The sequence below is a fragment of the Numenius arquata genome, chromosome 9 (assembly GCF_964106895.1).
Source record: "Numenius arquata chromosome 9, bNumArq3.hap1.1, whole genome shotgun sequence".
NCBI classification, from domain to species: domain Eukaryota; kingdom Metazoa; phylum Chordata; class Aves; order Charadriiformes; family Scolopacidae; genus Numenius; species Numenius arquata.
Window position 1 is genome coordinate 18870110 of NC_133584.1, and position 16570 is coordinate 18886679.

Consider the following 16570-nt stretch of genomic DNA (forward strand, 5'->3'; position numbering starts at 1 on the left):
AAAAGAAAGACAGGTTATACTGGCTTATAGAAATACTTGCACTAGGACAGTCATTGAAGTCAAAAGAAGCAGCTGGAATGCAAGATGGGACAGGAGGAGTTTGTGCTTTATGGACTGCCCTTCCCATAGCTCAGGTTCCCGCTCTCTTTATGCCCAAATCTGTTTGTTACTACTAATGACTTGTGCTTACTAACTTTAAGATTTGTTGTAAATGATGATTGCAGAATTGTTTTGCTGTAACTGAATCTGGTTTGTAAAAAGTGAAGGGGAAAATCTTCTTTAAACCTTTTAAAGCAAAATGTCAGTAGACATCTGTGTTCTTCCCTGGTTTAATCATTACGTCCAAACTGCAACTGTGGGATGTTTCCAAAGCCCTGTTCACCTTTGTTATATTTCTGTTAATTTTGTGATCTCACTTTCAGTGCAGCATGGCTTTGTTCAGTGAAGTGGGTTAATATTTTATATATTTCATGTGCATAGTATAACCGAAGTGGCCAGTTCACCATTTAAAATACACAGTTTTGAAATCTTACACGTCTAAACATATTATTACTTTTTATTGTCATAAGATTGCTCTGACTGAAGGTACAGTGCAGAAGAACTTAGTTGTTTACTTCTCTCTTGAAAGTTTAGGCTGAGAAATAATATAGCAGCAGCAAGGAGGCATCTGAGCACAGAAAAGGAAATAAGAGTATGGAAGCATGTGGATGTATTCTTAAGCCCATCTGGAATACACTTGAGAAATAAAAATAGTAGCAAAAGAAGGGGTTTTGTGGGTTTTTTAATAAAAAGCTGCATTTACAGTTATGTAAAGATTGTGCTAGCAAAAATCTGATTGTCTAAGATGAGCTAGCTTTAAAATAATCTTGTTGTGCCCTATAAGAAAGCTTACAGTGTTTTAGCTCAGTTGCTTATTGTTTTGAAAACGTATATCGCAAGATTTTCACTTCAAAAGTCATGTGAATGTCTGTATTGTCTACATTTGCGATCGATCTAATTTGCTCGTATTTTTGACAAATTTCAGTGCTTAAGGCTGAAATTTCCCATGCTTGTTACCAGTTCCCTCCAGCTGAAATCCACTGGAAAGCTTTATCTAAAAGAATTTAACCATCCTCAATGAGACAAGAACACTGTTCTTTTTTCATCCCTTCCAACCAATATTTCGGACGGCTCTGATGTTTTGCAGGTTTTGAAGTGACCTTGAAGTTTGGAAGGAAGCAATCTCTACATTTCAGGTGTTGTATTTGTTTGAAAGCAATGCTTTGTTATGTCAATACTGTAACTAACTGAAAAATGCCCAGTTGCATTTACAACAGAACTTTCTACACCTTTCAGTTACTGTTTCTAAAAGCTGTGGCTCCCACTCTGTGTGCTTCCACAGACCTTGATGCATCTTTTCCTAGAAACTAGAACTTTTAGGTAGAAGAGAGTCACAGACAAAAAGGAAAGTTGAAAGGTTGTTTTACTGTGCTGAAATACCAGGACTCTGATGTATAGAAAGAAAAGGTTCCTGTGTTTGTACTTCATCGTATTGTCTCTGTAGTAGAACAAGATGCCTACGGATGCTGCAGAAACTCTGACTTCCAGTTGTCACAATTATTAGTGAAAATTAAACATTGTGTTAAGCATTATGCATAGTTGGTAACTAGAAATGAAGTAAGTTTGAAAAGTTGAAGGGAATGTTTCTCAAGAGAGATGAATATGCAATTATTGAGACTGGAGAAAAAGTAATAGAAAATTATCATTACCAATATAGGAAGTATTACTCTGTAGAAAATAAGTGTTCTTTGTTTTTCCCTTCTCCTTCCAAGATGATTCTTAATTCTTGGAGTCCCTGGAATTTGAACTGGGAATCATAAATTGTGTCTGACAATATGGAGATTTGGGAGGTGTGTTTTGTTTTTTAAACTGAGGTAGAGAGCTGTCCTGGTTTTGGAGTTTTTGTTTTTTCCAGTAATGCAATTGAACTTCTTGTTTCATGCTACTATAGCCCACTTTAGCTCCTTTTTGTATATATGCATACTCATAGGCAGTGGTGTTATACTCTTATGTTCTGTACAATACATGTGATAAATAGAAAACATAGTTGCAAAGTGGTTTTCTTTTGTTCTTTATGTGATTTAAAATGATGAAGTGTACTTTCAAAAAAACTTTTCAATAATATGAAAAATCTGCTGTTACTGGAAAACAGGTGGACAAAATAACGTAGACTCTTTGGTTGCTGTGCTGTGTGAGGGAGATTTGGGGTTTTGTTTTTTGTTTTTTTTCAAAAATGCCATGAAAATGGAAGTTATATAACAAAAATGCTAGCTTTATCTTAATTAAAGCCTTCATTTAAGAGAACTGGACCTAAAATTAGACTTAGAGTATTTTTGGCTCTGGCATGAAAATACAGATGGAAAGTAGAAGTCAAGATACTGCTATTCTTCATATGATCTCCTTAGCCCTTAGCAAGGACATTCAGAGTCCCTACCGCTGAGCTGCAGAGTTTCCAAACATATACAGGAACTTAAAAAAAAAAATGCAACAGTTTGTTGGATAAGGCAAAGGATACAGGGAGAATTTAATATGGACAGCTTCTGAAAGCAGGAAAGGTTTTAAAGGGACTGCTGTAAAACTTCTTCCTATGGAGCACTGGCTTTGGAAGTAACTTACTACTAGGCGTTACTAATGGCATAGCAGCTTGAATGCAGTCTTGTTGTGGTTTGGGTTACCTTTATAACAAAGATCAGAGTGGCAAGAACTTTCTTGAACATTGTACTGTTACTTGTCACAACCACTGATATTTTTTTACTATTTTTAAAAATTTTGTTTTATTTTTTCCCCATTGCTTTTTAAGCTGTCTTTTCCCATCTCAGGCATATGTTTTATCTGCACTTGCTCCTTGAAGTATAATGCAGGCTTCTGTTTTTTAAATTACATCTATAAGGCTGAATGGAACATTACCCTCCTTGTTTGACCTCCCACGTGATACACAATCCATTAAATCTCATGTAATATTTAAGAATTTAATACATTCTTTGAATAACGTAACAGTAATAGTACTGACAAAACACTGCTCCAAGCAAAACTGCTTATACCAACGGATGATCTGTGAGCAGTGGAACTAATGAAGCTCTGTTTCCTATAGATTTGTTTTACGTTTATTAACTGTCTCTTTTGTGCCCCCGGTATACCCTCTGCAGTCTCTGCCAGACGGTGCTGGGGCTGTTGAGACGAGTGTGAGGGGCTTATGGTGGGTGCTGAGCAGCTTGCTCTCCACTTCTCGTGGAACATGTGGGTTAAAACTGTGCTTCAGAAAAAGAGTTCTTTACTCAGCCATGGATTTTTAAAAAACGTACTGCAGCTTAATGTGTCTGAAACTTTAAGTCTTTGCCAAAGTTAAACTGAATTTTACATCCTGTTTAGAAGGTCTGCTCTCTATTCTACCAATTACATAAGCTCCATTTCTTCAGGAAACCAGACCAGAGAACCCAATGCAAGCTAAGGTTTCTTGATTATGACACAACATATATTGTCTTCTTGGTAACCATGTTACTTGTGCTGGCCATACCCTCCTTTCCTCTCCCGTCACTGTACTGTCTTTGGGTTTTGTGCTGACTGTATTTCTGCTTTGCGGCAGATGAACATCTTTGCCCCTTCACTGGCTTGTGTGTAGCTGCCACTTGGGCAATCTACTGAGCAGTCGCTCTGAAGGAAAGAAAATATCTATGTGCCTAGAATAGTTATTTCCAGGGTATTTTAGTCAATGTTTTTTCTGTGGTATGGCTGAACTATAACTTCCATAGTGGGATACACAGTTAGAAGACCTGATGTTGAAAGGAAGCACAAAGTTGGGGGTTGGACTAGATGATCTCCAGAGGTCCCATCCAACCCCGTATCATTCTGTGATTCTGTGTGATTCTGTGTAATGTCCAACTCAGTAATTCGTCTTGAGGACTTTTGCTTCTGTATACCAAAGTTCATCCTCTTTCCTAATCCTACTTGCTCTCCTTCTGCCATATTTCAGTTTTTGAACTGCTAAATGCTAAAGGTATGCCTAGTTCTGGACATCAAGGAAACTATACTCCATCATCAACACTAACTTAAATGGTACTTATAGTCAGTAAGACTAGCAGTGTCAATAGCTGCTTCTCGTACAGTATTTTGTGAAACCATTTCTAAAACTGTTATTGGTGCTTAACTAGTATAATATTAAACTTCTTCATGTTTCAAGAAGAGACCTTCTTCTGTCTAATGTGTGTTTTGAGTAACTTTTTGAATTAAGTTGATATTAAAGGATGATTAATATAACTTCTTTTGGGAAGAGGTTTAAATGTAGCATCAATTACTTTGTAATCCCTGAGACTATCAGCTGTCCAAGATAGTTAAAAATTCCTCTCTTGGCTAAGAAGATTATATACTGTATAGAAGTATAGAAGATTATATAGTGTGGTCATATGGTGTAATAAGGCTGAATTTTTATATATTTTGTCAAGGTTAATGTTTAGTGGATGCTTACAATCAATGATTAACCAAGACACCTTAATGAGATATGGTATCATGTACAGATCCTTTTGTGTGCATGCTAAGCCTTTAATCTGTATTACTATATGCTTTTAATTTTCAATTGACTTATACTAATAGCTTCTAAAGGGTTATCCGTAATACTAGATTTGACAACTGATGGAAGATTTGTGTCACAATAATACAGTATCTATCTTCTAGTGAGATTCTCACTGATACTGTTGTGAACAAATTTCATTATATGGGGAAAATTTCTGCTTGGCATGGTTGTTTGGTTTTTTTTTTAAAGAATTTAAGTAAGAATTATTGACTTAAATGTCTGACTGAAATTCTGAGAGGAGAAAATCTTTTACCTACTTCGACTTTTGCGTGTGTAATTATAAAGTTTCATAATGCTAAATTGATGTTAAAATTATATCAGATAATTAATGTGACTGTTGATTAGTTTCCCATTTGAAATCACGACAACTGAACAAGTGAAGATTAGTCCATTTAAGCTGTTAGCAACTTTAAAATATAATACTGGCAGTCATTCAGGCTTTTAGGATTTCACTGAATGAAACTTTAAAGAAACAGCAGTAAAAGACTTGGTTTGTCTGATTGATCTTTATAATTTGGATTTAATTCACAGCTGTATTCAAATAGGGCTCCCCCCTCCCCGAGAGCCTGCCAGGTGCTGCTTCCTCTGTCCGTATACTTCAAACTTGAGATTGCTCCATTGGTTTGAATCAGAATTACATTTCCTTTGGGCCCTTTCATCACCCTGTATTTGCTATTTTCTTTCTGGGAATAAATTGGATGACAATTGTCTTGAAAACCTAATCTATATACAAACAAGTATTTCAGTGTTTAAATGGTACAGTGAATAGTTTAGCCATGAAATACCTCAGAGCTCATTAAAGTGCTCAGCGTTATTTTCGAGGTTAATCCCATTGCAGTCCGGAGTATCTTGCTTGCTAAATCAGTGGGAGGAGAAGGGTAGAGCTCTTGCTCTACCAGGAAAGGCTTATTTTCTTATGTTGGAATTTTGTTTCTTTTTCCATCTTCTTCTTATGTTGGAATTTTGTTTCTTTTTCCAGCTAAAAATTATATTTGCTTGTACAGTTTACTTAACTTTATAATATAATCTGTTTTACTACAGAATAATGCTTGGCAATATATACAGTCACAAAATTCTCAGATGTCATGTATTTTCTTAAGAACTGGTAGTTTTGCCCCTACCTCATGCATATGTATTCTCATAGTTTAAGACCATGTATTAAGAAATTAATATTTCCCACATATTCTTCAGTTTGTAGGCAGTGTTCAGGGAATGAAGCATTTTTTCAGTTCTTTTTATTCTCATCAACGTATGGCTGGCCCAGTGTTGTATTTATAGCAGCTTGTCCAGATGCCGCCCTGCAGCTGTCGTCATGCGGGCACTGTCGAGACACTTACCACCCTGCTGTCTGGCCCCTGGAGCAGCCTCAACTCTTCTGTCAGGTAGCAGCTCTCGTCTCACAGTGAGGGCTCCGAGATACGGGAAGATTAAGGCACGGGCCTAGTTCCCTAGATTGTTAGAGTGACTGTGTGTGTTTGAGACATCCTGACTTCTTCCTCCTCACAAGAAAATTTCATGTAGAAAAGAGATAGGGTAGATATTTTACCTGTTTTACGTGAGGCGAAGACAAAGTAACTTGATAAAACTACACAGCAGCTCAAGCCAAGAAGCAGAATTAAATTTCAGGTCTTTCTGCATCCAGTTGTGTGCATGTCCACCTGCCTCTAGGCTGTATACCCCAACCACAGCACTTCATTGTTGAAGGGCTTTTGAGCATCACTGATGCTTTGGTTTTTGGTTGTCAGCTCAAGCATCAAAGGATTCTGTACGTCAGGTCTGAAGTGCTGGGAAGGGGAAAACACCGTATGACTCCACCTGGAGAAGTTTTGCAATTTATGGCAGAGCGAGAGAAGGTAAAAAGGTCAGATCAAATGAGTGCAAATTACTAGAAACTAGAAATAAATTATGAATATACATGGATGTACATGAAAACACTTTCTTACTGAAACAAATTTATGTCAGATATCGTAGACTTGTAAGATTTGTTATCTTCTTCTACATAGAAGAAAACAATGGGTCAAAGCAGTTGGTGTAATTCATCTGATGTCAGACTGATGGTGGTATCTCACTGAAAAGCTAAATGTGTCGTTAAATAATTGTTTTCTAATTCAGCTCAAGTTGTAACAAACTTCACTGTTGCTTTTTGCCTTTTACCAGAGTCCTTCTCCTTTTACCTTATAAAAGCACTACCTCTAATTTGTTTTCAACTGTTACTTTTGCTGTATGATAGTTTTTGTATTAAGGCATAGCAAACAGTGTCAGAATAATGGAGGCTTTGCTTCTACCTTGGCTTTGCAAGCGTATTGTTACAATTTTGTCAACTTTATGACATTTCTTTTGTTCTTATCCGTTCCTCTGTTTTCTTGGCGTGTTTTTTAGGATGTGTTTTCCAGCACCTCCTTATTATCCTTCTTTGATATTAATGTGCTGTTGTTGGGAATTGAGGAAGTGTTTCATCCAAAATCACTGCAGAACTTCCTTCCCATGCTGCTGCCAGAAGTGCTGCAGACTAGCTACTTAATTTGCACTGGCAAAATTTCAAAGGGAAGGTCAGCTGGCCAGGTTATCCCCCTGCGGGGCTTCTGTATGTCTTTCTTTTAAATGCCATTTTTCTTCTGTCTGTTCTACTTTTTGCTCTTATTTGTCCATGGGGAGGAAAATGGCTCCAGCTAAGCCGAATGGTGTGAATCCTTTCTTTAAGGTGGAACTCTCACAATTTAGCATGTATCACAAGAATAGTTTCAAGGTAGTTGAGGCTATTTAGGTAAGGTTTTTAAGATGTTGTCAGAGAAAAGTAAATCTGGCAGAAAATTAGCATTATAAAGTCAGGTCAGAAAAGCACAGGAGAAAGTGGCAGAGTTTGGCTGCAGGAATGGGGAACCAGACCACAGTGCCAGAAAAGGCATGTCAAATACAAAGTCACAGAAGGATAATGAAAATGAAAATTCAGCAGTTGAGATCTACACTGGGTGTTATGTGTTGCAGAGCTCCACTGCTGATGTAATTTAGTTGATGTATTATGAGCACAGCTTCAAGTGCACTCAAGTTTGGTCAAATTTAATTGTGTATGTTTAAATTGCTAACAAGCTGAGGGTGTGTGAGTGTATCTAAAGGCACACAGGTCATCTGCTTTCCCATAGGGAGAGCAGTTATAATGATTCCTAGCATTGGTGAGTTTTATTGAATTCCAAACTACCATAAAAGTAATTATTTTTTAAAAAAAGTGCTAAGAAAACTCCTTTGAGAAACAAAATGCATAATGAAGTTGTGTTTCTGGATTTCCCTTATTAATATAGTTGATATTTGGTTATATGTTTGATAAAGATAAATACTGAGCAGTGTTTTCCTCTTTCAAGGATACAGACATACAAAGCACAGTTCACCATTGCTTTCTTGAACTGGGAGTGGGTTATTGGGTCATCAGGGGAAGCATGAATGCCCCAGATTCTTCAGGGTTAGACTGAAAATTCGGTGAACCGAAGAATACAAATTCAAAAATAATGAATGACCATGGCCGTTGAATTTGCAAGTTTCTTAGAATCTTAAAATCAGAAGCAATGTTGTCCTGTGAAGGCTGAAGCTATTAACTAGATGATACACATTTAGGTTTGATGTCCCTTCTCATCATTGGAGTCTGGGGAAGGGAAGAAGACACTGGGTCAGCATTGGGCTTATCTGAGGGACATCAAACACAAACAATACTGCCAAGATATTAGCAAAGCATGATGAGAAGATTTGGGATGAACTTGGGAGTATTGATCTCATGAGATCCTGCATTTCCTGGCTTCACATCATTATTTTCAGTCCTGAAACAAAGGGAATTTCTCTATGTAAGCTGGACTCAACCTTTAGCTGATTACTCAGCTGGACTATTAATAAAGGAAAAAAAATTTAAGAAGGAAAAAAATAGTAAAAAACCTGCTCCTGATTTGGTGTAATAGAGCAGGAGATCTCTTAAATATTTTTTCTACATACAAACTTGGTGAATTCCTTTTTTCCAATATCTATATACCAGTGGGGAGAGCGGGCTCGTTTCCTCCTCTTTATGGGTGGAAATGGGCAAATCTGACCTCCAGCAGCGTCACTCTCCTGTGCTAGCCGCTTGGGGCAGGCGGTCCTTGGCTTTCTGTCTGGCAGCAGCCTTTCTTGCTGACCTCAGTGATGGGTTTAGTTTTGTCTTGAGTGAGTTTAAATCAGGTTGACATGCTGTGAAGTTGAAATCAAACATATGAATTCTTCGCTGGGCAGAAGCTCATCCAAAGAATGCGTGTGGTTTAGTTTGTGTTTTCCCACTCTATTTACACCCCAGGAAATGGATTCTTAAATATAAGAACCTGGTTCTGCTCATCATCTTCTTTTACAAGTCTCTTAGTTTTTGCTTTTTCCCCACCTTCTCTTTCTGCAGAAAAGAGGAAAAATCTTTCTCTGTGGTGAATATGACTTTTTTTCAGTGCTATACATGAAGGGAGTGAATTTTGTCTGAACTCATAGCGGAAGGACTGTACCATCTATTACTGGTCCTTCAGTTCCTCCGTCAGTGGACGATTACCTATAAGAAGAAGAAAAAAGGGAATGAAAACACCAAATCCGGTTCCTTGGCCTGATAAGAAAGGACTTGGTGAAACCGAATGGTCAGTAATTCCCCACTTCTGACATTCACAAGAAAGCTGAAATAGGCATTTTGGGGTACAATGAAGAAACGCCTATCTAGGCTTATTAAATGTAGATTATAGCCTGTCAAGTGAAATAGCAATGTTGTAATTACCTTGTTTAGCTCTATTTTGAATTCCTTTTGTTAGTACTCAAGCTGCAATTAACATACTAGGGCAACCATTGTTTCTTCTTGCATTCCTTTACTCTTTCAATGGTCTATGGGAGATCGGGGAAACCGTACAACCTATTTGCATCTCTTTGAAAGAAGTTATTCGAGCTAGTTTAAATTTTGGTTGATGTTTTTAATTTATCTGAATGGGATACTTCCCATATATGTGCGCTTGTCAGTAATGCCAAGAAAAATGTAAACAGACACTACTTATGATCATCAGTATGGTGAACACAACAACATGGGGATAAATTCAGCTTTTAAGTAGGTGTGCACCGTTTCATTATAATTAGGGGGTGACTCATGCAAATGTCACCAAGACAAGAGCTGCAAATGAGTTTTTCAGGACTACTTAATGTGTTTACTTTGTGTCAGATTTCTAAAGACACTCGGTTGTACGTGCCCAGACAAAGGGTGCCCAGGCTTTGTGTAGACCGCGACTTGTGAAATTCTGCTGGTGTATTTTCATAATGGCTATCTTTTTATTTTGAGCTTTTGTTCCTGAGCTTTTTTTTTTTTCACTAGATAGATGTGTTCATTGTGTAGTAAATCACTGTTTAATCTACACAGAATAGGATACGCTATATGATCCTAAAGTAAACAACAAATGCATTTACTTTATAAAACCTTTTATTTGTAACTAGTATCTTTGACAGAGGAGTCTTCAGATGGTCCTTGTTCTTCATTGTTTCAAATGAGAGGCTGGTGGCATATGTAGACTTCTGGAGAATAGGTTTGACTTAGCAAGGTTGATGGCAGAGTTGGGAAATTAGCTACCTTTGGCGGATCTGGAAAAATCTGCATTGTCTTCAGTCAGGAGTCATCTTTTCATTGACCTCGCTCTGTTACCTGAAGAGTTGTTCCTGAACAGATGTCCAGCTCACACTGGAAAGGTGTCACAGGGTACCAAGCAGGTCTGGGAGCCCCGTTTTGCCTTGCATATTAATCAGTGACAAAGTAGCTGCGTTTAGTTGCCGAAATGATCATGGACCTTCAACAGCAACTCCACCTTATTTTACTTGTTTTGAAATGAAATTACCCTTTGGAAGGGCATTTCTATTGGTCTTTTGGGGACAAGACACATAGCCCTTAGTAGCCCTTAATAGTAAATAGAAGTTTAAATTGGCTACTGGAAAGGCTTTTGCTTGAAGATTGCTTGAGTTTTCACCTTCATTTCTTTTGATATATTTGTTCCTCCTTGGTTATTTTTCAAAGAGAATGGATTGTAAGGAAGGAGTAAGAATTAGGCTTTAAGTGTATTTTAACAACACATCTATTTTATGTATGAAAATTCTGTTAACTTCAGGAAAGATATATTATTACATTGTCTAGACACTCTGCTCTTAGAGTTCAAATTTTAAACACTCTTCTCCTTCTCCAGCTCCCTGATAATGGAAATAAAATGAAGTATCAACTTATTTTTAGTTACTGGATTTAAGAATGGGACTCCGGCTGTAATAGGAACTACAGTTAGCTGTGTTGTATCCAGCCTGGACTAATAGATTTGAGAAGAAAGCATTGCCAGCTGGAACGTGCGTGCATGTTATCTGCATGTGTGTTGTAACAGATGTTGAGCAGAAACTACTTGTCAAAGGTACCTTGTAGTAACTTTTAAAGATGCTTGTTTGTTTCAGTACGTTTTTCTTGCATCACTAATTTTTTCCATAAAGTCAACCACAAACTGCATTATTGGGGACTCCAGCTGAAGCTTGTGGTGAATAGGAAATTGATTAAACACAGGTTTTCCCTTTACTCTGGTTGCCAACAGTGATGTCAGTAGTTTTAATGATCCTTACCTCAGCTCGCTGCAGTCCTAGCACACTCTATTAAAACACTTGTCTTCTGCACTGTTTTTATGTGTTGTTAAGGAAATGCTGATGGCTGTTGATAAGAAACAATGAGATATCCAGCCGATGACTTAAATTCCGTATAAGGTACTTCCGCCTTGAAACATACTATAATAGTTCAGTGAGGAGAGAGGAGGTTGAGATCGTTTTGTCAAAAATTCAAGAAACACTCTTTTAAGTTCAGAAAAGAACATTTGTGCACTAAAATTGAGAATAGGGCTTTTTGGTATCTGTTATGCACAAACAAGAATTCCCTGGATCCAAGGCCTCACAGGTAGACTGTATTTCCAGTGACCTTGGAAGAGCACTTTGCTCTCAGAATGCTGGCTTTTATGCATCTTTGTGTGCATTCAGCCAGAAGAGGCACCGCTGTCCTGTAACAGTAGCAGGGGTTGTCATTCTCAGTTACACTATTTTTGTTTTGTGGGAAGAGGTTTGTCAGAGGACTTGGGGATGTGAAAACAAATCATTGCAATCAATGATTTCAGAAGGTCCATAGCAAAGTGTCTAAATTTTTTTCCCTGACAAAATTAGAAGAAAACAAGAGCTACCGATTATATTTGTATCAACAGGTGACAGATAGATTTCCATGTTGTACTGCTGGAGATACTGGAGGTGTAATCGCAAGCTGGAAGCTGCTCGGTGCCCCTGCGTCCTGTCATACCTGCAGCTGAAGTCTGTATGAAATGCAGCCTGTGCCAGTTTATGTCCTACATGATTCTGGCACTTCACCCCAAGTCTCAAACTCTTGGCTATTTCAGCCTGCTGTGGTTTTTCACTCTTTACACACGCGCAGGACTCCAGTATTTCAGTGTCTGCGTTTCTGTAAGTGTGGGTTTCCTCAGTATTATTTTCTTAGTGAATCCTCTAGGAAGTGTTTTGTTTTTCAAATAACTTGTTACTCTCTTTCTTCCTTTGTTTTTCTGACTTTGCTTTTTCATCCAGGAGTGAATGCTTGCTAGTAGCAATTGCGATGATGTCTTGACCATACTAGTTGAATTGGTGAGGATTTGGATCAGACAGACCATTTGGTTCAATACATGATGCATTTGAGTTTAGATGAGCTGAATACTAGTGAAGAGGCGTAATACTTGGTCCTGATACTGCAAATTGTTATTTACGTACTTAAAATCTCTGAGCAGGAAAAGGTCTGGTGATATAGAGAAGCTGTTACTTGCTTTCGTTCCACTTGCCCTGTATGTGCAGGACAGGTTGGGCTGTGGAGCCCTGCTGGTGGTCACCCAACGTTCCTCTGGCCCTGCTGGGTGTAAAACACCCACCTCAGCTATGCAGCACGCGAATCACGCACACTTTGCTCCTCTGTTTAAATGAAGCCATTTCTCCTTTGTCGCTTGTCTTTATCAGTAAAGTATGGCATTACTGGCTAATTTTAGGTCCAACATAGTTGAAAGCTGCAAAGCTATGTGAAGCTGTATATAGATATTTGGGTAGGAACATTCCAGTAGATTGCAATGTGAGTGCAGAAGAAAGTTGAAAGTAAATAAGAGATCTGTGAGATAATTCTCCAGGGAGTTTTCACAGCATACCACACATCATTTGCAGGGATAGGCTTTCCTTTCACTTGAAGGACCACACAAAGTAAATTCTGTTTCTTGGGCAATTAAAGAATATAGGACAGGAGGTCTTTTCAGCTTTTTTACTTCAATGTGTCTATGGGAAGCCTGTGTTTGTACTGAGGAAAATGCACTGTTTACCTATCTTTTCAGGAGCATAGTTAATATCTAATATAGAAATAGACACACTTTTATGTAAAATCTAAGTCTTGCTTCATCAACTTTTAGGTGAAACTCCTGAAATGTAAATGATGGTAGTTCTCTAAGCCTAGTTAAAACAAAAATATATTCATTTCACTGGTGTGCTGTTCAGTCCCCAGTGGGTATGGCTGCCTGTGACGGTGGTGCCAAGAGAGGAGGACAGTGCTGGGCTCAGGGGTGGCTCACGGATCGCGTGGCTGCCCCTCTCTGAGTGCCTTGGCCAGGGAGGCACCCCACAGCCTGCCACCTCCATCCTGTGTCCTCCAGCAGGGACACCACTCCTCACTGGGGGCTGAAGCATCTGCCATGGGGTTGGTGGCAGGACACGAGGCAGATGGGCACTGAGAGCACTGCACTGCGCACTATGTCACTGGTGATCAGAGCCCTTGTACTGATGACCTGCCTGTGTGAAATCAATGGAAAAGCAGAGTTGAGAGGACTTGTTGACAGAGTTGCACTATGTGCTAGATCAGGGAGGCTGGAGCCAAGAAATCGACTGGTGGGACAGGGTCAAAGGCAGCTTCTGATGTTCATTCCCCGTTAAACCTGTGCTGTGTTTTATTAGGGTTGTAGGATCCAGTCCTTTCTCAGAGAGAGAAGATGAATGTAGATAAACGTGTGGACTTTAACAGGATTTTCTGGATACAATTTCTTTTGTAACTTGTATGTCAATAGCGAATGGTAATGCTGCACCCCTAATGCTTCATTCCTTGGTCATCCTTCTCATGCAAGCCATGGCATTTGCAGGTGGCCAGGAAGCCCTGCAAGGAGGCCTGAGATCTAATGAATCTATCTTGCAGTGGGTAAAAACGCCAACAGCAGGCTAATGGTTTGAGATTTTCTTTCTCTTGGCACAGGAGCTTGTCAGAGTTAATCATTGTGGACACTTAAATTGTTTCTGCTTAGGTGAATCTCTTGCAAGTTTTAAATGTATTTCTGACTGCTTTGAATTTTATTGCCAACATCTGTTTTAAATGCTTTTGGGATTCAGATGCTTGAGTACAGTTCAACTGTGTGTGCCATAATTTTTCAAGGTGCTAACATTTTCTGTTTGGATTATAACTCCTTTAAATAAATAAATAAAAAAGGAGGGGGAGGGAGATAATTACAGAAAAGCTTTTAAAGTGCCCATGATGCTAATTTTCTTTCTCTTTCAATTTCAGAATGATGACCTATACAACCTCAGCAAATCCTTCTTTTAACTCATGGGTATCAAGACTATAAATGTTTCATGCTATCACAACTAGGACCTCACCTCCTCCTCCTCCTCCTCCTCTTCCTCTGTAAATGGGTACGATGCATCCAGTTCAGTTTGTTTACTTTACACAAACCTCAGGAGTTAGTTGACTGAGCTGCACATCCTGTGTTGTGCCAAGCAGAAGCACTGTGACACCTGGACAATGAGTCTCTCTTACTTCATCCTCTACCATAAGGACTTAGCTGGCCACAATGAACTGATGTGCCCACCACTATGTCATGGTGAGAATGGGTATTTTACTAGCACATTTACACAACTTCATTTGCTGCTGAAAACCTGTATGACAAATCATCATTGTAAATTATTACATACAAAACTTAATGTTGGTTGAAGAGTATTAAATATTTAACATAGGTTTTGATTTATACATGTACTTTTTTAATTAAAATGTAACTTTTCCTACAGCACATCTTTTTTGATGTGGAACTGAGGTATACTATATTCTGTTGTAAACAGAGTGGGAAACCTGCTTAAAACAAGGCTTCTAAGAATAGAGTAGGGTACTATTCTTGTTTTAAGATTGTAATTCAGAAAATAATATAATATGAGTCATTGGTCCCTGGGCCTTGATTGTACAGTCATATTTACTGATACTATCAGTTGTAAGATAACCCTGATGTTGAGTTCTTTCCAAAAGAAAAATAATTTTGTACTCCTTGTAAAATAATAGTCTGTATTAACTACAATGAAGACAAACATTACTGTACATGGTATTTACAAGTGTCAACTTGAATTCATCAATTGCACAGGAACTGAGAAAAAAAAATCGGTAAAAAGAAATCAAAGTCTTCCATTGTATATATTGTAAAGAAAAAAAAAACAACCAACAGAAATCCACAAAACAAAATGAAAAGAAAAAAGAGTGAACTTTTCAAATTGACTCTTTCCCTGGAATGAAAATGTGGGTGTTTGTAAATTCTGGAAATCTCTTTCTATATGTAATAAACTAGATACTGTTTTATCTGCTGTAGTGGTTTTTTTGGGGTTTTTTGTTTTCTTGGTAAGCCGTCTCCAATATCTCAAATTGTCCCACCAGGTTTCTTTGATGTTTCCATTGTGTGTAATTGAGAACGGCTGTGGATCGCCATAGTTTAAGAATAAAGTCAAGTGTAATTAGGTGTAGTAGGGAGTATGCTTCCTTGAATTATTTCACTAAATCTCTTATTTCAGTTTTCTGGAGATACTTCAGGATACAGCCCTCCATCCACTTAAGTTGGTGAAAGAGTTCACAGCAAGTGAAATCACTGGAAGCCATAGCAAGACTTCAGCATAAAATTTAAAAAGAACGGTCCAGATGATTGTCTGGAAATCAGTGCAAGAGGAAGAATTCTGCGACTCTCCTGTGCTGCACTCTGGTTCTATGCAGATAAAAAATCTTTTGTGCATAGTATTTGCAGAGCCTTAACTCTTTTGGGGACTGGAAAAATACTGAGATCATGGATTTCCAAGTAAAATGTTGAAGTCATAATTGAACTTGAAGCCATGTCAGGTCCCTGTTGGTCGCTCCTCCTGCTTCTGCAAAGCAGCTCCATGGGCCAATGCACATTCGACAGGATTCTTATCAGGAAAAGGCAGGCACTCAAAGCACCAGCTCTCCCTGCGGGAAGGCTGTCAAACCCTCAAAGGAGGGGTTTCTTTCCCCTGAGATGTTTGTGATGTCTGGGGTTAGGCTGTGGTTAGTGCAATGTCCTCTTCTGACTGTACTATAGATGAAGTGGCCATTCCACAGCTAATTTTCACCTTTCCTTTTGCTGGAGGCTTACCATTCCCTTAGATCTGCTGGTATTATTGCACATATATAACAACTTTGACCACGTCTAGTCAAAATATTAACTTAAGAAAGCACTTGCAGCTTTAGAATATTTTTAAATCGTTCTAGATGACTGGGAACAATTGCATGAGTAGTGATGCTGGCAGATTTGAGGATGCTGTTGTGTGGTGAGGCTGCAGCCTGAGAAGGACCTGCGACTGCCCAGTGTGCCACCTGTGGAAGTCTTTGCCTTTGCTGACAGAGCTGTCTACTCCTAGAGGGGCTGATACCAACCAGTAAAAGACATGAGGCTTTGCTTCTTTTTTATGTAGGAACCACAGTAGCTTGCTTATTGCTCTTGATGAGCATTGGTGTGTATTTTTCCAAAGAAGCATTAATATATAAGAAGGCAGCACTTGCTTTAAAAGAAAGCCACATGCATCAGACCGGTATTTAAATTTGTAAGTTACCCATTTTAATTTTATCTTAAGATCCTTCTTTTATTTGTTGTT

General features: G+C 38.5%; 1 protein-coding gene across 1 annotated transcript in view; it reads left to right on the forward strand.

The window, feature by feature from the left end:
- Positions 1-15274, forward strand: part of IRS1 (insulin receptor substrate 1) — a 55506-nt gene extending 40232 nt beyond the window's left edge. Inside the window, exon 2 of the mRNA XM_074153359.1 lies at positions 14214-15274. The gene's annotated coding sequence lies outside the window, so the exon portion shown is untranslated. The remainder of the gene's footprint in view (positions 1-14213) is intronic.
- The last annotated feature ends 1296 nt before the right edge of the window (positions 15275-16570 follow it).